Source organism: Sturnira hondurensis, unplaced genomic scaffold (genome assembly GCF_014824575.4).
Source record: "Sturnira hondurensis isolate 20B ecotype Veracruz unplaced genomic scaffold, ASM1482457v3 Scaffold0008948, whole genome shotgun sequence".
NCBI classification, from domain to species: Eukaryota; Metazoa; Chordata; class Mammalia; order Chiroptera; family Phyllostomidae; genus Sturnira; species Sturnira hondurensis.
In genome coordinates, this window is record NW_028081579.1 from 3,303,411 (window position 1) to 3,329,075 (window position 25,665).

Below are 25,665 nucleotides of genomic sequence, written 5' to 3' on the forward strand. Positions count from 1 at the left end.
AGCACCCTTCGATTGCCCACCTCCCTGGCAGTCGATGATGAGAAATCTGGAGTCCAGGTCCCAAGGCAGAAGATAAAGCACACTTTAGACTTTAAATACAAAGAATTTCCTTTAAAACTAAAACAGCACCGTATTTCAGTTGGCTACTGGAGTGCATTATAGAGTCATCACACAGTGGTAAATGTGAGGCCTGTAAAAATCATTGTGAAAAGGAAAGAAAACACACACCAGAAGTTGTTCCCTGGAATGAAATGGCTTTTGTACCAGCAGCAAGCTTCCTTGGACAGCACAGCAGACAAGCCTCTCCCAAATCACATAAAAAGAACACAAGCCAAATAGCTGTGCCTCTCGCTTGTTCTTTACATCTGACTCCACATTTTCTATGTGGGACATGTTTCCACTGCCCGGCTTCCAGTCTCCGTGAATCCGCCTCCTTCCCGTCCCCACAGCTGAGTGCAGTTCCTGCCTCATTCAGATTCTAGCCGAATTCACTCAGTACATGCCCTGTTGCCTGCTACTGCTGTACCAGCGATGTGCCAGGGTGTGGGTATCTCAGGGCTTCCACATACTGGTTACTCCCCACCTCGTGTCTGGCACAGCCCTAATTAGCTGCAGACCTCTGCAAACTGGTGCCAGTGGCGCCCTTTCCACAGGCCTCTCCAAATTAAGGAGAGGAGGGTATCTTGGCTTCAGCGTCTCAGTGAGGTTGTCCCCCACCACTAGAACTAGTAGGTTCCCAAATCTCCCTCTTCTTACAAGCCACGTCTGAGCAGCCAGGACTGAAGACTTAGTTGAGATCAGATCATGGCCAGCCTGACTGCTTTGGAATCAAAGAAAGAAGTCCGGGTAGAAACAATATACAGAAGGACAAGCTCAAGAGAAGGAGAGCAAACAAAGCCAGCAGTTCCCGGTTAGGGTCATAAAGCTCCTACTTCCTTTACGGACCAACAATAAACAGTCAGTCAAATCAGTAAACATTCCTCCCCACACAAGTGCAGATTTGTGTTTAAAGACATCAGATTGGATGTCGCCTTCCCCACCTTGCTTTTTCCTTCCCCCAACATTAAGTTTAATAGGGAGCCTAAAGAAACCTCTTTCTTTGTCAGGTTAACCACGGTTTCTCAGCCTCAGCTCTGTTGACACTTGGGGCTGGTCCATTCGTTGTCATGGTCTGTCCTGGGCTTTGTAGAATCTTTTAGCAGCACCCATGGCCTCTACTCACTAGATGCTGGTAGTACCTTCCTCCCAGTGGGACAACCAAATGTCTCCAGACATTGCCAAATGCCCCCTGGGGGACGAAGTCGCCCTCCACACCGCCCCCCATTAAGAACCACTGGGCTAAACAAAGAACTGACAGTGACCAGAGAGGAGGGAGGAGACAGATAATAGGGAAAGAAGGGGAAGGGGCTAGCCAAGGAACGTGTATAGAGGACCCATGGTAATGGACAACAGGGTGGGGACTGACTGAGGGGGCCAGGGATATATGCACGGGGTAGGGGAGAGCAACAGGGGAAAAACTGGGACAACTGTCATTGAGCAACAATGTAATAGGCTTAAATATTGATATGTGACTAATGTCATAAATACCAGTTGGGCATCAGACTATGATATGATGGCCCGGGAGACATGGGACTGTACTTAGGGAGCTGCTCTGAAGGTGGAGAGGGCTGTGACTCTGACTTCAGCCTGTGTCCCAGTCCCCGAGAGGGCTGGTTAAAGCAGGTGGTTAGGCCTCACCCCAGAGCCACTGATTCAGCCATTCTGGATGGCCGGGGCCAGTGATTGGCGTTTCTGACAAGGTGATGTTGTTGCTGGTGCTGCAGAAAGGTCTGGGCTGGCCCTTTCTGGACTGACCAGTGGTAAGGAGGAAGCTGCATTCTTGGAAGCCTTCTCTGTGTCTGTATCTTCCTCTTCACTGCCCACCATCCAGTGTCATTGAGCCTCTTTTTCCCAAGATTCCCTTGGTGGTATCTCCCCCTTTGATGTGCCCCTAACTTTCCCCAAATACTTGGCTCCACTGAAACTTTCTATTCGGGTGCTTGACCCTTAGATCCATTTTCTGCCCCTGAATTCACCCATGTGCCAGCATCAGAAATTACTGATGGGCACCTGGCTTCTGGGTGCTTGTTAAGCCTCCTCAGATTTCATAAAACACACTACCCAGCCATGGAATCCTGAAGGGGTGGCTGGCTCAGCAGAGAAGAACATTTTGCCACTGACATTTTTTTTACAATTACCAGGGAATGGTGATAATATTAAAAAGCAAGCTGAAGTTTATTATTTTTTAAAAATTCTATACAGACAACATACCCCCTTATTGCCTGCACCTCAGGCAAACTGCTATCACCACTCTCCCATGGCGGTTTCCAAGGGTGGCCGATGCCTCCCGGGCCTCACACCCTGTAAAATGATAAAAAACACAATCTCGCCCTCTATACTGCAGGTTTCTGTACACGGTAGGTCTCTTAACAGGTGCTTCACTGAACTAGTGTTGACCCTCCAAGGTCCCCCTTTGTTGATGAGAGCAAGCCCAGACTCCTCAGTGTGACATGAGTCCTGGGGAGGACCCAAACCTAGGCTTTTCAGAGTCGACTGTGGCGCACATGTATTGTATCTGCATTAGACTGTCATTAGTTTCCCAAACACAGCCTGTAACTACACATAATGGTGATAATAGTAATAAAACCCATTAGCAATGACCTTATCGAGCATTTGCTATGTGCTATGTATAGTTATTTACTATGTTGCCTCTTTTAATCCTTCCAACAAGCCCATGAAGGAAGCACTGTTATTATCCACACTTTACAGGTGAGAAACCTGGAACTCAAGAGTCAAGAAATAATGTAAAGGAGACAGCCAGCATTCAAACCTAGGCAGTCTGACTCTATACATTAGGCCTTTCTGGGCTGGTACTCAATCTACCAATGTTGAAGTAGGTACCGATGAGGCCGCTATATTGTTTTAAGCCTTCTTCCTTCCATCTTTAACTTCCTTCCTTCCTTCTTTCCTTCCTTCTTTCCTTCCTTCCTTCCTTCCTTCCTTCCTTTTCTTTCTATCTCTCTCCATGTGAGAGATAGAGAGAGATATCTCTCTCTAGATATCTCTAGATATCTCTAGATATCTCTCTCTAGATATCTCTTTCTCTCTCTCTCTTTCCTACTTTGTTTTTCTCTCTCCTCCCTCCCTTCCTTCCTTCTTTTCTTCTTTCCTTCTTTCTTTCCCTTTAAATGTCTTTATTGCCTTTGATCCACAGTTAGCATTTCGTATTATCTCTTATCCTCAGAGCTCCTGGCTGGGTTTGGTCCCAGAGAGGGCCTCCTGGTGGCAGTCCCTGAGCAGTACTTCATGGGGAAGAAGGGACTAGTATGGAAAGGGGGGAAGGGGGTGGTTAGCTTTGCCTCAACCACTTAGAACTCCACTGTTCTGTCTGTGCCTCAGTTTCCTCACTGGGCCCCTGAGAGGATCCTGGGGAAATCCAGTCCCTCATGATGCCTAAAATGTCTGGGGACTGTGGCCTGGCTCTCTCCCAGGGGACTTCCTTCTCAGCACTCCCACCCTCCACCATACCCACCCCATCCCCCCCAAATTACTTTTGTTTTGTTCAAAGTGCCTGAAACTTTTGTGGGTACAGAAACCACAAACTGATCAGCAGAGAAAAGGGAAGAGGGACAGAAGCAACCAGAAGCCATTGGGGCCAGTTTCCCTCCCTGCACAGGCTTCTTATTCCACCCACACCTTGGCCCAGAGCCTGCAGGGAAATTTGCTACCTGGATGTGCTCTGGCAGGGACACCCCCCACCCCACAAGCATCTGGATCTGGCCTTCATAGACACTCACTTGAAGCGCATAGAAAAACAAGGTGAAGAAAAACCTGAAATCCCAGATGGGGCAATCATAGGGAGACACCTCACAGAGGGGGATTCAGTAGCCTGTCTCCTCCTGGTAGTAGCGGGGAGATACTCCAGGGCTTTCCCTGGGCTTGGGTAGTCACCTGCTGACTCTGGAGCCCCCTCGGTCACTGGGCCTTGTGCGCAGTACTTGGGGCCATATATCTGCTGCTGAAGCCAAAAACCTGGCCCCTGCGGTCGATGCCCTGCATGTAACCCATCTGCAGAGACGTGGAGGCGTTGTCACACTTGTCAGTCCCCAACTTGGTGTCATAGATGTGCCACTAGGTCCGGGGAGCTGTGACGCCCACCTGGCTGGCAAACCTGTTGGTGCCCATTTGGAGGCTGATGGTTGAGGGGCCCATGGGTGGCAGGATGTGGTCCTTGGGCTGGTGAAGATGTCTTCTCGTGCCGTCTGCTGTCATGCCTGATTGGCTGGCACAGTTGTTGGTGCAGATCGGGAGCCCAGTGATGCACTGGCCCGCCTTCATGGTAGCATCATCAAGGTTCCTCTCCTGCTTTTCCAAGTACCTGCTGCTGATGTCCTCACCACTCTGCAGCCCCTTTGTCTCGGCCTTTCTTGCCAGAGCAAGAAGGAACACCTGCACCTGTGTCATGTTTCCACTGTCAAATGGGTTACTGGCCTCAAACAGGCCTGTGGAGTTCATGCTGTAGCTGACCATGGACTTGGTGAAATTGGAAAGGTTTTCTAGCGGTTACTAATTTTGCACGGAGCGGTTCATCTTCTGGACCCAGCGGGACTGCAGCTTATTCATGAGTGTGCACAGGACAATCCCGTCCTTCAGACCTTTCTGGAAGTCAGAGCCAATAGACAGGCCTGTGAGGTCCTCAGTCCAGCTGCAGAGTTCCGCCTCCTTCTGAGGGTCATGTTTGGATAGGAGCCAGTTTTTGACCTCGGCCAAAAGCCCATATGAGGGCCCTTGTTGAAATTCATGGACTCATTTCAGTGGCAGTGACAGTGGGTCCATCCTTAATTTTCTGTGTGAAGCGTTATATTTACTATTTGATTTGCAATGATCACTGTTATGCAATTTCCCTGGGGGAAATTCTGTCATTGTTCAAGACCCAGCTCAAATATGACTACTTCTGCAAATCCTCTTCTACATGTCCAGGTTGAATTAACCGTTCTTTCCTCTGACGCTGGATAAACTGTGTGTATGTGTATCTGTGATATATATGATATGTATGTTTCACACCATAATGTTGTTAGATTTTTGTAGTCCCCTCTGTGAAAATATGAGATCACATCACATTTATATGTGCCCCTAGCATCTAGCCCTGTGTCTGGTACCAAATGAATATTATGCAAGTGTTAACTGAAGGAATGGATAAATTAAGGAAATGATCACCTTAACTTTAAATACTGCCTTCCATGAACAAAAGTCACATCAGTCTACCAGTTGTCAAACCTGAGTTGAAATGAACACTTATATATACTTCTGGTTTCTAGAATTTAAAAGGTTTTCACTCTACCTATTTTAGTACAAAAGTGGAAAAAATAGACAATATATGGACTGTGTTCTCTAATCCAAGTGGAACAAAAGCACGAGATGCATAATGCAGCTCTGTTTGTTGGAGGGTCTCAGAGGACACCTAAGACCTCTGAAAAATAGGGTGTCGGCTGATAAAAGTCCCAGGGATCAGACCATTAAAAAGCTGTGGCATTTGTCACTGGTCCAGCAGAACCAGGAGTAGCCAAGCTGAAACTGCAGCCGTCAAAACATGTTTCTCTGTATGACCCATTATTTCGTCGAGTAAGCATGTGTTCGCATGTCCAAGTGGGTGGAGCAGGGCCTTCTCAGGAGTGAGACAGCAGCCAGGCCCCACACGGGGACTGGGGGTGATGACCCGGGCTGGGGGCAGGGTCAGGGACTTAAGGGAGTCAGCCTAGTCCTGGTGCTGCTTAGCAAGTTAAGAAATGATTTCTAGAAGTTAGAAATGAATGCTCATATATAAAAAAACAAGCAGCATGTTCTAGCTACACTGTACTTCAGAGAGGGTTAAGTTGGTGGTGCGGTGCGTAAGAGGCTGGTGAATTCAAATGGAGAAGTGTTCTGTTGAGAAGTGCTCAGTCTGTTGTGAAATGCCATACTTGAGTACGACATTCACTAGACAGATTGTCCTTGGGAGATTTTAATGGAAACAGAGTGCTGACAAAACATTTATCTGGAATATGCGATTCATATCTTACCATTACCATTTTTAAATGAATGGTTTAATCATGCTATTTCCTCTCGAACAATTACTTTGGTGTTAGTGCCAAATTTCTTTCTAATGCTCTGTTTTATTTTGGCTACTGAGACAACCTTCTGGTCTAAGTGCTTTGCAGCACTTCTGATTTTCACAATAAGAATGTCACACTTTATTAGTAGGGATGTATGTTGTAACAGATTTACAGTTTTCCTTTTTCAGTGCATGGAAGCAATTTGATCCCATTTCATGTTTATGATATTCATTATATTTAAATTCAGTATATTTAGTTTCCATGTAAAATTTTAGGAGAGTTTCCTGTATGGTTTTTAAATATATATATTTAACGCTGAATATGGTTAGCTGTGTGTTTGTCTTGGAAATATTAGAGTGGCAATTTTCTCTATCGAAAGTTTTATGTGTTAAGTGTAACTCATGATGGTAAACTCCCACAGAATATTATGACTGTGTTTTTAACGCAAAATGAAAGAGCCAATAAGAATTTAGAAGTTTATGGGAAAGTACACGTCCATCTTTCTGGTTTTATATCTTGTGAAAATTACCTATTTCATGTAATATATGATTTCTGGGCACTCTAAATGAGCCAAATTCAGTTACATAATGCTAGGAACTCTAATTGTACTTTTCAGCCATTATCGCCACATAATGCACAGGAATTGCATTGACGTTTTAATATGCTGTCACTTTAAGATACACCGTGAAGTGTGAACAGAGCGCAGGGCACTTTAAGCAGGTGTGTCTAATTGTTAGTTTTGTTCCTCCCCCCACCCCCACCACCTAAATAGCAATGGTATAGTTAAGAAAAGAGGTAGAATTGAGGAAGAGTGTTTCCATGCTAAAGCAAACGAACCAGGTTCACTTTAGCTGACTAGTGGAAACAGATTCGACCTTATCTGCATTTGTGTTGTTTTTCTCTGTGTAGGTGGTTTTGCTTGGTAGGTCTTTCCTGCTCCGTGCAGTAGATGAACAGCTACATAACATGCTCCTGTGGACAGCAGTGAGTGCATTTCCAGTTCTTTTTGGCTTTGAGTGAAAGTCTGCAACTGCAAAAATAATCCTAAATTGGGGGGGAGGTGGATCTGTTTTATCACTAAAAAGATATGTAACAGTGTTTTCACTAACTCTTCCAAATGTTTAATATGTTTGGTATCCTTCCAGCGTACCATGTTCATTATTTAGGAATTAGGGAAACCTCCTTAAAGTAGCTGGTCTGTCCCAGGAAAAGACTTTGTTTTTTAGATTCGGTCATGATGTTGGCAAGCGAGCGAGCAAGTAAACATCAGTGTATATAAAGCAACCCTTCATAGGGTTCTGGGGCTTAGCATCTCAGACAAGACTCTTAGCTGCTCATTTGGAGGACACACATTGAAGTGTAAGTCTCTGTGTTTTCAATAGGAGACACAACATTTTGAATACCCAACTATTATGCCATTAAGAGTAATAATTTTCATAATGTTTCTAGTCCCCATTTCTTGTCTAGTTTATCAGTTTACTTTTGTAATCAGCTACATTCAACTGATTAATTCTCCTGACGCTGGATTTTGTTACCAAGCAAATTATGTTATTCATAAAAAAATAGTCTGCCTTAGCCCTTACTAACAGGTGTCCCTGTTTCTTAATATGACATGGCTTAGAGCTATGGAATAGTCCAAGGTGACTTGCCTTTCTGGGTTCTTAAATTCTTGCTGCTTGATTATAGAAACTCGTGAGTATCAACTTGTTAGCAAGGCTCTACTTAGGTGAAGGAATTCTGATCAATTTGCTCAGAATTGTCTCCAGCTGTGCAGGTTTCCGTCCTTGGTTGAACAGAAGCTGACCAAACTCTGCCTTAATTGCTTGCCTCTTTTTCTTCAGCCACTGAAATTAGGTGTGATTGGGCCCCAACACACCATGTGACACATATGGCTCCCAGGTTATCTCGCATGCTTTATTTTGTGCATAATAAAGAGTAAATTTAATAAACGATTAATGACTCCAGCATCTGTTAGCTTGTTCATAAGCAGAATATCTTCCTTTAAATAAAGATACCAAGCAATTTTCAACACTGCATTTTAAAATTGTATCTTAAATTGTATCTCTTATTTAATGAGTATGGTAGACTGTCACAACCATCACCATTTCCACTGGGAAAGAATCAGTGGAGAAAACAAGATTCTCTGTCACCTGCCTCGGTCCTTCTGTGTAATCCCTTGTGTTGTACATTACGTCTGAATTTCTAGTAAGTGCAAAAGTCCCATGGAGCATAATCAAGACCAAAATATTGCTTGCCAAATAGGTGCTGAACCCTTGCTCTCCTTTTTGGCGGAATGGTGCTGAAATCTGTCCAGAGATTTTAGGAAGCTTTTGTGCCCTGTGCTATGGCTCTATTAGATGCCTGGGGAGTATAGGTTATATGGAGGTAGTCCTATGTTATAACAAAGCAATAAACTATCATTTAGTTTTCCAGTATGGTTACAAGGTACCCTGGTGAACATTATTTCTGAGAGACTGAAAGAAAATGTAGACAAATCTGAGTTCTGTGTAAGTAGCTTTCTGTGATCACAAGCCTTCTTCTTAAGAGAAACTGTCAGCAAAAACTTTCTTTCATCTTCTTCTACTGCTTTGTGTAGCTGGTAAGCTAAGGTATGAAAAGAATTTTAGTTTTAGAGGCAGACAGGCCCGGGTTTGAGTCCTAACTCTGTGATTTACAAACAGCATGAATTAACCAATTACTTAACTGATGCCAGATTTTCTGATCTGGTTGTGAGATCCACCTAATGCAATAGTTGTGGTAGATGCTATGTAAAATTCCATGCAATTTCTGGCCAATGTCTGGCAATGCCTGGCAAAGAGTCAGTCATTGGTAACAATCATTACTTCTCTGAAAATATGGATTGGAGTGATAGGGAGCACACAGGAATATCTTGTCTGCTTTCTGAGCCAAGGAGTCAGGATATCACCTGTGTGGATGAAGTATACAGGCTCCTCTTTGCTTTTGGGGACTCACATCCCTTTACCCTCAGGATAAAGTCCACGCTCTTCAGCCCTGCTTACAGGGCAGTCATAGCTGGCCTTTGCATGCTCTTTCCTCCGCCTCTCCTGCCATTTCCCCTTCCTGCACTCGGTGCCCCAAACACCACTTTCTGGTTTTGCTCTGCCTTCCTTTGCCCATACTGTGTGGAACAGTATTCTCTCTCCACCTCATTCCTGCCCCCATTTCCCTGAATAACTCCTCATCCTTTAGGTATTTGTCTATACATCACTTCTCCAGAAGGCCATCTTCCCCTCATAAGTTAGGGTCACATACCCACCTGCAACTGTGTGCCCCCCGGCTTTCCCTTATCACAGCACTTCATGTACAAAGTGTTGGCAGTAACCTGTTCATTTACCTATACCCACATGAGATTAAATGTTCTGTGGCTACAGGAGACATATGTCATTCACCTGATCCAGAGACTGGCACATAGCTGAACAGCAATAAAGATGTGAACTAATGGATAAATTAACTAATTAATTAAGCAGTGAATTAACAAGTAATTGAAAGTAAGTAAAATTAAGTGTAACTTTTTATAAATCCTTGATTCTGGGAAATTAACTCAGCAAGATAGCAAAGCCTAGTGAGTCCATTATAGTTCTGCCATAAGTTTGAACAGGAAATAAGCTCCGGGTAACTGATTTCCAAGATTCACCAGCGGTACAGATAGACTGTCCCCAATATTAGTGTAGCCCGAAGTCTTGGAGATGTTATTTCTTTCTTGTTTTAGTCTGTGTCTTTTAGAGTTGTTAGCTGAGTGCTTTGTATGTAATAGGCAACCCAGAAACTTTCATTTTATTAAACTGATATCAAACAGTCAAGTCCTTACTTCTCCCTTTAGAATGGCATCAGTAAAATAAGGTACTTCAACTGGAGTTAGGTTGTTTTGACTTATTCTCAGACTAGCAGTGGTACAAGCGCCTTTCATCACTGTTATTTCCTTAACATCAGATTTGTCATTTCAAAACTGTGTAATTTATCCCGCTGCTATCCAAGAGAGCCATGCCTTAAAAGTAGAAGTATTCATTACGGTAATGTCTCGTAAAGTTCTTCCCTGAAGGCCTCTCCGTATCGAGTGAAAGGGGTACGAATGCATAAGGGCAAATGGGGACAGGGACAAGTAAGAAGAGAACTACCTAGGGATGTGCCTCTGTAGTCCGCACAAACTCAAATTCCCGTATTTTATCTTGAAGATTTATTTTAATGTTAGATTATACTTCATAATATATCAGCTTTTGTAGTTATCCCAAATATTGTCATATATTAGGAGCTCCAAGAATATTCACAATATCAATTTTATGACTTTCCAAATCCCCTGCTTTTCTTAGTTGGAAAGGCATAGAATTAAGAGAATATTTCAAGGTATTTAGTGTGATTAGCTGAGCCTCAACTAACAGGGAGAGACATGAAAAGTTAAAATTTGCCCTGGCTGGTGTGGCTCAGTGGGTTGAGTGGTGGCCTGAGAACCAAAGGGTCGCTGGTTCAATTCCCAGTCAGGGCACATGCCTGAGTTGCCAGCCAGGTCCCCATTAGGGGGTGTGAGAGAGGCAACCACACATTGATGTTTCTCTCCCTCTCTTTCTCCCTCCCTTCCCCTCTGTCTAAAAATAAAATAAGTAAAATCTTTAAAAAAAGAAAAGAAAAGTTAGAATTTGATCAGGTTACAGAAATGGCCCCTCAAAATTCCAAACTTAGACAAAAACAAAACACACTCACACACATGAGTGGTGTGGCTTAGAGCACACGGGATTCCAAGCATCCTGATTGAATTCAACTTCCCCATTATTTAGTGATCTCTTAATATGTGAAAGAGAAATGAGGTTCCACTTAACCCCACGATGCCCTGATCAACGATTAAGGAAGCCATTACCAAAATAAGAAATGTAATTTGAAATAAATGTATAACTGATTTTCTTAGGCCAAGGGCTGGTATTGATTCCATTCACAGGAATCCTTTGTAAGCAAGAGAAATCTGTTGACCATTTGAGGATAAGAATGGCTTTACTGCATTTCTACCAAGAGTAGATGAGACCCTGCTCTGGGCCAAGTTCAGTGTTGGGGAATTGCATTCCACAGACCTAAGCGCTGTGAGGAGCTCCGTGGAGATTCTGTAGCCTCCCTGTTGCTCTGTCCCTGTGGCCGAATGCTGCCGACAGCTGTTGGACAGCTGAGGCAATTCACCTCCAGAGTTGCATAATTTGGAAAGTGCTTTGGGATCTTTTCAGCTGAAAGGTTGTTCATTATGATGATTTATTGACACTGGAAACGAAGCTGGGCCTTGACAGTATGGAGAATATACTTAGTGTCTGATTCTTGTGCTTGTCCCACTGGAAAGTCCCTAAGTACGAGAAAAAAATTTCTAATCTTTTTGTGCCTCATGAATAGGTCCACAGTTGTATAAAAACAGTATATTATTGACCTTTGAGGTGGGGGATAACTTACAAAGGAGAACATCCAGGGGTTGATAAATCATACTTAGCAATACCTTAAGATTATCTCAGTTTATAGTGTTTTTGTCTAGGGGGTTTTTCCACCTAGTCTTCCAGCCTAGACACCCTATTCTTCTCTCCCCCTCATCGCGCACATACACTGGAATGTCTCCTAAGTCCACCCCCTGCTCGCACTCCCTTTTCCCCAGGTTAGCCTCTGTCACCTCTTCCCTGAGGCCTGCTTTCCACTCTTGGTCCCTATTCAAACATGACTTTGTACTGCTTCCACAGTTATCTTCCTAAAGCAAAAAAAAAAAGAAAGAAAGAAAAAAATCTGAGTATTTTACTCACCCTCATGCCTGAAAACATCTTATAAACACATCAAAGCCACAGAAAGAGCTTCTCGGCTCGTCTTTTCCACCTCTTAGCTATCTAACCCCATGCACACTCTGCTACCGTCACAGTGACCTTCTCACCTTTCCCTCAAACACGCCATGCCCTTCTCACATTCTGTGAGCCTCTGCACATAAAAATCCACCTCCTGGAGGGTCCTCCCTTACCTTCTGTGTCTGGAAAACACCTACTCATCTTTCAACACTCCTCAAATGTCACCTCCTCTGTCCACTTCTCCCAAGTAGAATAGGTAATTGTGGCATTTATCACATCTGTGTGACATTCTTCTGTTTCCATATCTATTTCCCATACTATATTGTATATTTACAAAGATGGAGACTATGCTGCACTCATTTTAGTCTCCTCAGTAGACAAAGTAAGTACTAATTAATGAGCTAATGAATGTTAGGGTCAGTTACTATTGAATACCCTGGCATTAAATTCTAGACATTACAAAATGTATAAATCTACTGATGACTGTGTATTTTAATGAGATTATCAGGTTTACCTGAAAACATATTTCTAAACATCTATTTATTAATTCATTTATCCATGTGTCTATTCATTCACTTCCAAGTATTATAGTATACAGATGTAACTTCCTTAACCAGCCCTGGCTGGTGTGGCTCAGTGGATTGAGCACTGGCCTATTAGCCAAAGGGTCACCGGTTCAATTCCTAGTCAGGGCACATGCTTGGGTTGCCCTCCAGGTCCCCAGTAGGGGGAGTGTGAGAGGCAACCACACATAGATGTTTCTCTTCCTCTATTTCTCCTTCCCTCCCCCTCTGTCTAAAAATAAATAAATAAAATCTTTAAAAAGAAAAAAGAAATTCCTTAACCAAATTTCTTGCACACTGTTGGTGGGAATGTAACATAGTGCAGCTGCTATGGAAAACAGTATGGAAGCCACTAAAACATTTAAAAATAGAGCTACTATATGACAATCCCATTTCCAGCTATTCACCCAAAAAACGTGAAATCATTGCCCTGGCTGGTATAGCTCAGTGGATTGAGCGCGGGCCTGTGAACCACATGATTGCAGTTCAGGGCACATGCCTGGGTTGCAGGCCAGTTCCCAGCAGGGGACTCATGAGAGGCAACCATACATTGATATTCCTCTCCTTCTCGCCTTCCTTTCCCCTCTAAAGATAAATAAATAAAATCTTTAAAAAAAACGTGAGATCAAGATCTCTAAAAGATATCAGCACTCTCATTTTCATTGAGTATTTTTATTTTCATTGTATATCACTGTTCACAAAAGCCCAAATATGGGAACAACTGAGGTGTCTGGCAACAGATGAGGTAAAGACAATGAGGCGTACAATGGGGTCTCATTCAGCGTTAGAAAAGAAGGAAATCCTGCCTTTTGCGAGAACATAGACGAATCTTAAGGATACTATGCTAAGTGAAATAAGCCGGCCATAGAAGGGCAAATACTGTATGACTCCACTTAAGTGAGATTTCTAAAACGATTCAACTCATAGAAGCAGAGAGTGGGCTGGTGGTTGCCAGGGGCCGGGAACAGGGAGATGGGAAGTTGTTGTTCAGTGGGTTTAAGATTGTGATGCTGTGTGAGTAAGACCTTCTGTACAGCATGCAGCTTATGGATAACAGTACAATGTTGTGCATTTCAGAATTTGTCAAGGGGACAGATCTCATGTTAAGTTTGCTTGTCACAAAAAGTAAAAACAAAGGTACACACGGAAACTCTAGGAAGTATTGGAGTTGGATATATCTATTAACTTACTTGTGCTGATAGCATCGTGGATGTTTATGTCCAAACTCATCAAACTGTATACATTAAATATGTGCGGTTGTTTGTGTATCAATTATATCTCAATGAACTGTTCTCTAAAACTCTTGAGGATAGATAATGTTTCAGAATTCTGAAATTTTCTGTTTTGTAAAAGTAACATAGTGTACTTACTTACCATGTACTTCGCAAACACAAGTAGGGTCTGCGACACCACTCCATAATCCAACACAGTAATTCTGACCCCAAACTGTACACACATTCACACCGAGTGGAATACAAAATACGGACAGCTGCACTTCCTTTTCAGGTAAGGTTTGTCACCAAATGAGTCGGCCACAAACTTAGTGGGAAATCACGGTTTTTGGATGTTTTGAGAGTTTGGATTGGGAACCCTGGAAAAGGGTTGGGACCCACACATGTACTTGCCTGTTACCGTTCGGGTCCCTCCTTAAGGCGTAAACTCATTGAGACCTTGTCTTGTTCGTTCCCGTGTCACTAGTACTGGAACTGTGTGACATTTAGTATGTGCTCAGTAAAATTCTGTCGAATATGTGGATGAGAGACCAATACATGAATTAAACGAAAGTCTGGCTTAATGTAGAGCTAATCCAAATAATGGAGACCACTAGACTACTATGTGTTTGTAAGCATTATTTTTTATCCTGGACTGTAAGTTCTTATGGGTCTGGGGGACTTGGTTTTGATCCCATCTCCCTCTCTTTGTATGCTTTGTATAGTTTAGTAAGTGTTATCTTTACCTAAGGAATTACAAATTCCTTTTACAACTAGAAAATAGTAGTTGAAATTTTCGGAGAAAATGGAAATTCTTTCTAGAAAGTTCACTAAGTTGCAAAGCAGAGTAATGTGGTTTGAGGTTTAAAAGTAAACACTATCAGTCACTCTTCACTGGAGCTCTGGGTATAAAGGAGCAAATAAATACCCTAATCACCATGTTTTAGAAATATATTGCCTTACACTCCAGTTTACTATCCATGTCCAGTGCTGAACTATAAACTTTTATTTCCCTCAAACAAACCCCCAAACATTTATCACATTAAAAATGAATCATCTGTTATGCTCCAACCATAAACTGAATAATAAACAGAGGCAGGAATTATGATCTCTGGAAAACTGGAGAAGCGCCGGTGTGCAATCACAATATTTCACCCCATAAATCTTCAAATCCACATTTACATTGAATTCCCAGACTTGCCTGTCAAGAGAATGTCTAAAATTTAAGCGAATTGTTTTACAAGAATAGGTGGAAGCCAATAGCAAGTCCTATTTGTTGAATGAGGGTTGTGAGGCAAATGTGATAATTTGGCCATCAATTGGATCATATTCTTCTATAGAAGTTTTGTTTGAAACAGTTCAACTTGAGGCGCTTTTAAATGTGGAAAAGTTCTCTGCATTCCTGAAAATCCCAGCGCCTCAGCATGGCTTGGCACACTTTAGATTTCCCCTGTGTGTGAGGAGAAACATTTTTAGAATATGATTTGACTGATGGCCTATCTAAGTTTATGTTCTAGTTAACTGGAGTGTAGTTTCTACTACATTTTAAAATGAATCTCAAGGAGGTAAGGTTTTCATCCACCCATGTGAAGGTTGTATTTGATGTCCATATTTTTCTATATGGCTCTTTTCATGTACACTGAAAATGATGTCTGCTTTTTTCAGAAATCCGTCCATTTCTGTGCTGCTATTCTAGGCCCCTAGGAGAGTCAGATTTTAAAATTCATATAAAACAAGCCCGTGCTGGATTCTCTGGGAGAAGTGACTTTTTCCAGGGTCCGTTTTCGTTAAACTGCTAGCGTGCCTTGCCTGCGTGTGTGCTCCGGGAGGGATGGAGAAGCTACTTTGCAGCCTGGCTTTGTGCTGTGTTTACATGATCACAATAGGTCAAATCTGACGTGGTGTTGAAAGAAGGCTCCTTTTGCAGCTAATTAATGAAATGCCGCACAAAGCATGCCACCACCTAATAAAAACATCAGCTTGTGAGAAATGTTTACTGCCCTTTTCAAGAACTTCCCCTTGGATGTGGGCATATGGAATATTACATTTCGTGTACGACTCTGGCTTGCCATGCAGCTTTCGAACACTTGCTGTGTCCCCTCCAGAGGAGAGGTTCAGTAAGGAAACTATTAGCCCTTGGCTAGGCTCTCAGCCCCATGATTCAAAATGACCAGCATTCATTAAACTTTATTACTGAGCTGCATGAAGTTTCTCTGGATTAGGAGACAGCATGACCCTCTGTCCAGATTTTTGAATGGTGCTGAAGCTTTTCATTAACCTGGAAGCCTTCTATTTACATGGTTCACAGCCTGGTCTCAGCTCACTTGGAGGTAACAAAGGGTGTCGGGACAGGAGGGCAGTGGGGGTCTCGCTTCTCTCTCAGGCTTCCATCTGACTCTGATCAGGTCAGCATTCTAACTCCTGCCTCATTAGGTAAAATGAAATGGAAATGATTGAGTCCTCAGGGGTCATATTTCAGATTTGGCTTCGTCTCTTCCTGCCTCCTTTTCTGGGTAGCACAGTGCTCTGTGATCTGGTTTGCTGGGCTCTCCCCGTGCACGTGGCTGGCAGTGCGGGTGCCACCTGCACCAGCTTCTAGCCCCGGTGCCAGGAGGAAGCCGTGAGTGATGCCTGGCCCGCATGTTATCTGAAGCAGGAGCAATTCTCCTTGACATAAAACTTGTTATAAATGAGAAAACGCTATTTCTGTTACTGAAGGGGAATTGTAAATTAAAGGAGGGCATGTTCTTAAAGTGGACAAGAAAATGAATGCTGAGTAAATTGTTCCTAACCCGATTAGTGCTTGATTCACATGCTAATAAGTTGGGTGCTTTTGAAATAGCTGGCTTCTTTAGTACTGTAGAGCATTGCCTTGTGCAGCTCTGTCCACCTGCAGTGGGACAGAGTGACAGAGTGTGCCTCCTCATGTGATACATGGAGAGGACACATCGCCTATGTAGCACTGTTATAAAAAATATTTATGTTTAACCTGAAAAATTGTAAGGAATCAATCAGTCAAATTCAAATTGTGGGATATTCTACGAACAACTTGTCTGTATCCTTCAAAAAGGTCGACATCTTGAAAGACCAAGTAAAAGGTCAGGAAGCGATCTTACACTGAGGGGTATGAAAGACACATGGCAATTAAATGTGATCTGTGATGCTGAGTACAGTAAACAAACAAACAAATGACAAAGGCTATCACTGGGACAACTGGGGCAGTTTGAATGTAAATTGAGTATTAGACAACATTGTTGTACTGGTGCTGAATTGCTGATTTCATGAATAAAATTATGGCATTTGGTTTTGTTGGAGAATGTTCTGACTCTCAGGACGTTAATCTGAAGTATTTAGGAGTGAAGTGTCATGATGTCTTCAATGCAATATCAAGTGACTAGCAAAATATTCATGTTTTACATACACACACACGTATGCAGTGAAAGAGGGGAAAATGTGTGGCAAAATATTAAAAACTGATGACTCTAGATGATTTTTACCAATGAGGTTTGTAATATTTACCTCATGAAACTGTTTTTTTATCGTCTATTTTTAAAATATATTTTATTGTTGTTCAAGTACAATTGTCTCCACTTCCCCCCCACCCTGGATCCTACCCACCTTTGGCTTTGTCCATGAGTCCTTTATACATGTTCCTTGATAATCCTTCTTCCTTTCCCCCCATGAGCCTCTCCCACTTCCCCTGTGGTTACTGTTTTAATAATTAGATTAAAATTACAGAGGCAAAGTGAGTAGCACACTGCTTAGTTCAATATGCTGCTCCTGCTCAGGATATTCACAGTAACATCCTGAGGGATGGTCTCCTGAGGGAGAGCTTCGCCTCCCTTAGGTCACCATGGAGTTTGGTCATGCAACATCCCACCTGAGTAGTAGCCTCAGACTGAACTGACAGCTATTGTGAGTATTCTTACTTGGCATATGCATTTTTTAACTAAGAATATCTGTATAGCATTGGCCTGGCTCCAGTCCATATGGTGTCAAGCATGTCCCCTAGCAATTTCTTTCCTCTTCATATTCAGGCTCAGTCCCCAGAGAGCAATGGATCGAGGCACACCTGGCCCCTAGCTGCACATCCGCCTGCCTCCGCCTACGCGGGTTTCTGCTTCTGCAGCCATGTGCTGGGAGTACACCCTTTGCATATGGGAGTGCATATGGGTGCACCCTTTGATGTTCCGCGTCTTTAAATCTTTCCTGCTTTATTCTTTTCCTCCACATACAAAAGATTGTGATTTCCTCCTCACTTGATATCACCTTACATCCAAGCCTCTTTTTCCTTCATTGGCATCAGTGTAAGTCAGGGATTGTGTTTAGCTGTAAATAATTGGGAGTCCTCCTTTCCAAATAAAGCAGGAGTGTAATCCTACAATCTCAGGACCTAAGGTCCTGCTGTCTTAGGATTTCTCCATTCTTTGTTGTGGCTTCTACCCTTTTGCAAAGTCACTTCATAGAGCAAAATGGCTCCCAGTGCTCCACCTGAAGGTCCACCTTCAAGGCAAAAAGCATAGGCTTCCTATGCTTTTTCATACCTTCATACTAGTCGTATGACTTCAGCTGAGTCATACCTTCAAAGTAATCTCCTGGGAGCCTCACCTAATAATTTCTGCCAGCACCTGACCAAGTTGCATGGAAGGTTGAGAACTGTAGTCTTTCCCTTGGGCATATTATTGCCGCAAATAAAATTAGGGAATTTATTAGGAGGAAGAGGAGAAAGAGAACTGACTGGCTAGACAACTGGCAGTGTGGTGCTCCAGCATTTGTTAGTATGCAATTGAGTCAGCTACCTGAGTACAGACGGTAGGCTGGTGGGCAGGGGGGCAGAAAAAAAATAGGATGCATCTCCCCTAGCAACTTACAATTTATTTAAGAAGGCAAAATATGTGGGGAAATTAGAGGAAAATTTGGTGCTGATTTAAATGAAACTTGCAGAAGAGAGAGAGAACCAAAGTCTTCAGGCAGGGTTTCTGTGCATAAGATTTAGGGAGAACTGTCCAAGGGGGGAAAACAGGACAAGTAAAGCACAGAGGAAATGAGTGGCTTGGGTCAGTGCCTTGGCCTCACTTACCTGGACAGAAGGGCTGGCTGGAAGAAGAGCAGAAACTAAAATGAAAGTGGAATGGGGATGGATTACGGAGGGTATGGACCTTAAGGCGCAGTGTTTGATCCTGATGAACTAGGCTGCAGGGAGGTTCTTGCACAGGGTATCAGTTAGGTAAAAATGGTATCATAGGAAGACATTTAGTCACAAATAGGAGTAAGTAAAGAGGCTGGAATTAATAAATGGGCATAGGTGTGAATTAATGTAAAACCTGTATTAAGAAATCGATGGAAATGGAGAGGAAAGGGCAGATTTGATAGCTGTTTGAAATAACATTTGATGATTAGAGAATGCAAGGAAAAGAAAAAAATACAGGGTGATTCTGAGGTTTCTGGTCTGGGAGAATAGTAGAGCTTTGGGGCAAAATGGATAGTTACAAATTCTGGAGAACTTTATATATTTGAGGAAGAACTGTGAAGAATGGGTAGAAGAGATGTAACAAAAGTCATTAATAATTGTTACAGAAGTGAATGCCCCAAAGTTTTTACCGCTCAGTTCATTGAGACCTGAGTGATGCTTTTGTGCATCACTGAGTGATGCTTTTTGTGCATGTTTAGCTGCATGTATTTTTCAGTGGGAAGGTGCCCACTACTCTTTTTAAGGGTAATGTCTTCATGAGAGAGACCAGTCATATATTTGAAATCATTGTGTCCTCCATATACTAGACAATCTAAGGGCATGTTGATACTTCAGACTTCAAGAAACTCAAGGCTTACTGAGTTAATTCTTCGTAAGAAGGGAAAAGAGAGTTCCATTCACTCAAAGTTTCGAAATGGAGAATTAGCATTTATTTGGTGTTTGCTTTCTGTCAAAGGTATTGCCAGATGTGATTTCATTTCATCCTCCAATAATCTTAATTTTAGAATCAGAGCAAGCAACACAGCTACATGGTGGAACTAACATTCAAACCCAAAACACTAATGTCAAAGCTGCTGCTGTTTTACCCCACTTGTCTTCTTGGTTCTTTCTCCCTTCTTTCCGGCACATCAGAAATCCAATCTAATGAAAAATTATTCATCTACAGTTTTTGGAACTGACAGCTTATTGAAATTTAGAAAGACTTTAAAAAATTTGTGTGTTATGTGACTCTATTTTACAATATTAAGTGAGGAAACTTTGGGGTAGATACTTGGTTTTTCAAAGCGTAATCTAAAGGAACTTGATGTTATCAAACTTTCTGATGCATTTCCAGAAATTTTATGTGAGTACAGCCTGTCCAAAACAAACTGATTTGTCTGTTCTCACTAATGTGGCTAGTGAGGAATTTTCTCAGGTTACCCATTTGGAGGACTTTTAAAAAAATAATGTTGAAAACACTGAAATATTTGGTAGATAAAAGATCATTGCAAATAGGGCTAACAAAACAGTAATTTTGCACTGGAATTTCCAAAGATAAAGACAAACAAATATATTTGTGGTTGAAATAACTCTTCCTTTTGTTCTCCTTTATAGAAGTTTCTTGTCTTCCCAATTACAGAGGGATTGACTTCCATGGGCTTTTCCCAGTGACTTCTTGAATAATAGCTTTTCTTTTAAAACTTTTGTTTTGATTCTTGACCATGTCTTCAGTTCTACTCTGACATGTGACGATGAAACTGGTCAAAGAACGTTCCCGTGGAGTCAGCTCTGTGAGCCCGTTCGCTCTGGGAGCTCGCCCCTGTGGTGCAGTTGTGGGACAGCTAGGGCTCAAGTCACGGCTTCCCTTCAAGTCACAGTTCATTTCTCACCAACTTCTGACCATCTCCCAGCAGTGAACCGAACCCTGTGAATCTCAGAGGACATTTCTTTTGCATCAGAGTTTTGTCCCTGTCGTATTTGTCATTGTTTGGCTGGACTCACAGGCTGATAGGGGAATAAGATTCTGATAGGACAAGTGAACTCCTCAGGGCCAAAAGGTGCCATCTAATGTCATGTACAGTGTGGCCTTCTTCTAGACTGAGCTATAGGAAAGTTAATTGAGTTTCCTTTCGCCAGTTCCACTTAAGCTATGGACATGATCTATCAGTCAAAAAAACCCCACAGTTGTTATTTAAACAAATTAGTTCTTTGCGTTTTCAGTTATGTGTTTTCTGAGGAAAATACCCACCTCGTAGAAGATATTCAATTGATCATTTATTTTGCATACAAATGCAAATGGTCTCTGTTCCAAAATGTGATTTGAGAGATGAGTTAATGTGTTAAGACAATGGGGATTTATAATATAATTTGTCAATGTAATTTAAATGACAGCCTCTTACAGTTGACTGTAAATGCACTTTAATTAAGGTTTAATAACCTTCATATGAAAATGGAGAATTACTGTAAGTGATCTTGGATAAACTTCAATGACTCCTTTAAAGAAAACATCAAATAAAAATATTGTAAATATATTTTATAGAGTAATTACGTGGATTAAAGAACTTCATTCATCTGAGTGGTTTTGGCAGATGATAGAGTGCACACTCCGTAGCAAGTGAGGTATTAAAAAAAGCACCAACCTTGTAGCAACTTGAAATTCCTACTAGCCACTACTAGGTGTACTAGTCTCTCAATGTACGGAACCAACTGAAGTGCTTCATAAAAGGGGAAGGTGTGCTTCTTCTGGCAGCTGGCGATCACTAACAATGAACAAGACTCTCGCTGGGCCCCACAGATAAGCATCCAGGTCTCATGCTCGCCTGAGCAGGAGTGCTGACTAATGAACGACATAAAATCTCCCCGATCCCGTCGCCCAGGGCGTCAGTCAAAGTAATACAAATTGCTTCTACCCATGATCTTTCCGCCTCCCCGAAATGTACTCTGCCTGTCTCTAAAGCTGATTTTCTCCACACCGGGCCATCTTCCTAGGGTGTCAGGCTTATGATATTGCACCCTGTTCTTTACACCTCAGCCAGGTCACCTCAAGTAGCTACAGCCTGGCTGGGAGAGACCATATAGTCATGCTCGGAAAAGTCCGTATTACAGCCGTGATCTATTTAGCAAAAGCTACACAATCTTAGTAGATGCTCTGTGGCCACCCAGAGACGGTGCGGGTGCCATGTCCCAGTATAGCATCGCAAAGACCCTGACAGGGCTCTGCAGTGGCCAGTACCTGTGTTTGAGAAGATACTGTTATGTTACATTTCATCTCCTTTAAATTTTGCACTTATTTCACTCTTTAGGAAAAAGGCAAGGAATCTTTACAGATATCCAGGATCGGTTTTCTGGCTGAACTCCCCATCAACAAGCCCGCATTCTCACCCAGAGGAGAAAGCGGAGTGAGGCCACTGGCAGCTCTGAGCACTTTGCCCACTGCTGGCCATCTCTGTTTCCGCCTAGAACCCTTGACTCTGACTGATTTCCCTCTTAGTGTTTGTCATTCTAGTTGGTTTGGGACCTTCCATGAGGAAAGCTGTGGCACACCTGTATCTCTAATCTCTTCTGTTGACTCTGCAGTGATGACGTGGTTCCCAGAGCTCCTCGCTAATATTCTCGTAGACTGGAGCCCACTTGCAGGCCCTGCTGAAGTGGGAGTGAGTGGTGGAGATGGCCTAGGAAGTGGGAGAACAGGATAGCAGAAAGTCAAAGTTTGAGATGATGGTCTTAGAAAGTTTTCCAGCGTGACACAGTCAGGCTTCAGCCATGTGGGTGAATCATGGAAGTATAGTGTACAGACAGGTCACAGGAGCTGAAAACACCAAGGAACTGCAAAGCCATGGTGTCCACTGCTGCCTCATGCTCTCTGACCCCAGGCTCCATCAGTGCTAGGTCTCCCTAAATCTGCTCCACCTCTAACTACTGCTCACTAGCCCATCCACCTTCTCCTAAGACATCTCCTCACTTCCTTCTTCTACCTTTTTATTTGACTCTCTCTGAAGTGCCTCATAACCCTCCAGAAGAGGCTGCTGCTTCTCCTCTTCTCTATACACATGAAGGCAGGCACTTTCCTCACTTGCCTTTGCTGTTGTTCTGGACCCTCACTCAACATCTTTCTCTTCCACGCCTTGGTCACTCACCAAGTGCCTGCACATAGCTGCACAACTCTCCAGCATGCCAGAACCCTTTCCCCAATGACATCATCAGCCTTCCAACCAAGTGTGTAAACTCTTGTCCTCACAGTCCCTGCACTAGCCTTGGCTTTCTCCATGACTGGAAAACTCACCTCCTTAATGCTAAATGTGAAATGCTCCCTCTTCTTGCTCTTCCTCTGTTCTTCTCCCTTGTGTGGGCTGCACCCCATTCAGGACCACTACCTTCTCTTTGACCCCCACTCATTCTGATTGCACGTGGCTCTCAGTCTGGATGCCCACAGCCAGCCATTTCAGTCACATATAATCCCAGCTCCACATCCCTGGCCCCACCGCAACTTGGCGATACTTCTAATTAATTTCTTTCCAGAGTGCCCACACCCCTCAGATAGCAGGGATGTCTAGACAGCAGACTGTCGAGGCTGTCTCCCACTCCACAAGCCACCAGTCAGTGGCACACTGTCCCATCACTCTTTGCAGATGAACTTGCCTTCCTTTCTACTGAAGAAATTGGGGACATTTGATAGGATTTCCTTAAAAAACCTTCTACTCTGGCTTAAACCTGTGTCACTTCTTTTATCTTTCCTTTTTCTTTTTTGAATTTTTAGAGTACAGTTGATATACAATATTATGTTAGTTTCAAGTGTACAACACAGTCTTTATTTTTGTCTTTAAGAGGAAGTATCTGGTCTCTTTTCTGGGGTCAGTTTCTCCTGCTTCTCCGTCTCTAGGATTTACTCTATCGCTTCTTTTTAGCGTGTGTCTTTGGTTTTTCCCTCTAATCTGAGTTTCCTAACTACAAATACGCTCGTCTCCCCCATCCTTTAAAAATATTTTTTATTAATTCCTCTTTTAACTATCCTCTCTCCCCTTTTCTTAACTACCAGACTTTCGGATGAAGAGTACTTACCGTCGACATCCGTTTTCTCGGCCGCCTGCTCATTTCCATGCCCAGGGACTCTGTGGCCCCTGGTCCCCATTCTGCTGGAGCTGCCTTCGCAGATGTGGGCTCATATAGTGCTTTACGCTCTGGCAGAGCGCAGAAGTCAAAGCTTAGAGCCCTCCGTCTTTGTTACACAATGTCCCCACGTTACCATCCTGCACCTCTGGGTTGAAGAGCTACGTATTCTAGTAGTCCGTGAATACCCAGGAACTGCAACAAGATCATAACTGCCCTAGTTCTAAAGACTTCACAGTAGCAAATGAGAATGTGAATTTATAGAAACATTTTCGACTGTTCACAAGATAGTATTTTGAATAGGGCTGCAGTATATCACAAGAAAACTACATTGTGCTTTCCCATAAGATTTGTGGTTTGAGCCAAGCTGGGTGATAGCAAATACCAGTGGATGTCCTAAACATTCCACATTTTCTCCGCCTGCTGCTTATTATTAGCATGTTCCAGAAGTAGCAGGTCTCACTTTGGCAGCAGTTGGCCCATTCAATGACAGAAGAGCTTCTTAACGAAAGCACTCTTAACTCATACTAACCTCTCCTACATCGTAACTTCAGAGAACAGATTCTGCATGTCCATTAGATGTTCTTTGCTCCACACATTGCACGATTCAGTCAGGATACCTTCGAATGCAGAGACTGGCTTGATTCATTTGGCCAACAGGAGCAGAGTGTTCACTCTCTGTAGATATTTGGTGGGACTCTAGAGGGGAAGCAAAGGCAAACTGAGGTGAGCTCCCCGCCCTCAGGGATTATACAGTCAAGTAGTAAAAACCAGACAAGTACCTGGAGACCACAGTTGACAGAGGCAATGGTGAGTGCCATTCTGAGCAGGGAGGAACCACGACGTTCGAGGGGACTCCACTCCAACCCCAGCAGCAGATGCTACTCTGAGAGTGAAGACTGAGAAAAAACAAACAGATTTGACCTCTATGAACATATCTATTGTCTAAGAAATGCTTTGAGAAAAGATACTTTTATCTAAAACACAGAAATATCTCTGAATACATATTTTAACAAGCGCTTGCCATCAAATTCTTATTTAGAAAATATTAGGTCTTTGTAAGTTTGACAAAAAGGAATTGTATCATTTGTGTTTTCTGGAAGGTGCCTTTTAGTGGGCTAAATGTTTGTATTGAGACATTTCCACCTCTTGGCATCATGTCCATTTAGAGGCTTTATGACCAAAGAAAGGTCGAAGCAATGAAGGCAGGGGCCTCTCCCTCTGGAGATAAAATGCCTTGTGTTTCCCTACAGGAGGTCTAGCTCTCTCCGTCGAGTTTAATAGCCATTCAGGCACTGAGAAGATCTTATCTCGAGTCCCTATTGGTTCAGGGTCACTTACTAGCTCACGTTATATTGAAATGTGGGCAGAAAGAGGGAGTAATTTGTTAATGTCATGTAGGATGAACTTGGTTAGAAAGGGAAGTGCACCCGCTTTATAATAACACAAGTGTTTCCTTGCTAATCCCTTGGCAGGTTCATTATCTGTGCAGCCCCGGGCAATGGTTAGCCTCCATGGTTAGCCTATCGTGAAAGTGAAATTTAACCCTCAGCATGAAATTAATCCTCAAAGACTTATGTCTGCTCTGTCTAGAAATAATATATTTTAGGTGATTTTGTAATCTCTAGCTCTTTTTGCATAGGAGCTAAATTATTATCAAGATGTTATAGTGCATGCTAAGAATTGGATTTTTGTTTATGTGGGAAAACTGGACCAAACTATAAAAATGAAGAGACTGACTTTGTATTTCAAGTTTGCAGCTGAAAACTCGACATGGTGAGATGGCTGTTTTTTAAGCACTAATAGGGTAACCATTTGTTGGTGATCATATTCATGCTTGCATTGCAATTTACCCAATAGATAAGATAATGAAGGAGTTTTATAAAG

The 25,665-nt window shown here is 42.8% G+C and overlaps 1 protein-coding gene and 1 pseudogene across 4 annotated transcripts in view; one reads left to right on the forward strand and one right to left on the reverse strand.

The window, feature by feature from the left end:
• SLC25A21 (solute carrier family 25 member 21) overlaps nt 1–25,665 on the forward strand; it is a 496,567-nt gene that overhangs the window by 309,178 nt on the left and 161,724 nt on the right. The gene's annotated exons all lie outside the window — the stretch shown is intronic.
• Nucleotides 3,921–23,800, reverse strand: LOC118993883 (calponin-2-like; annotated as a pseudogene).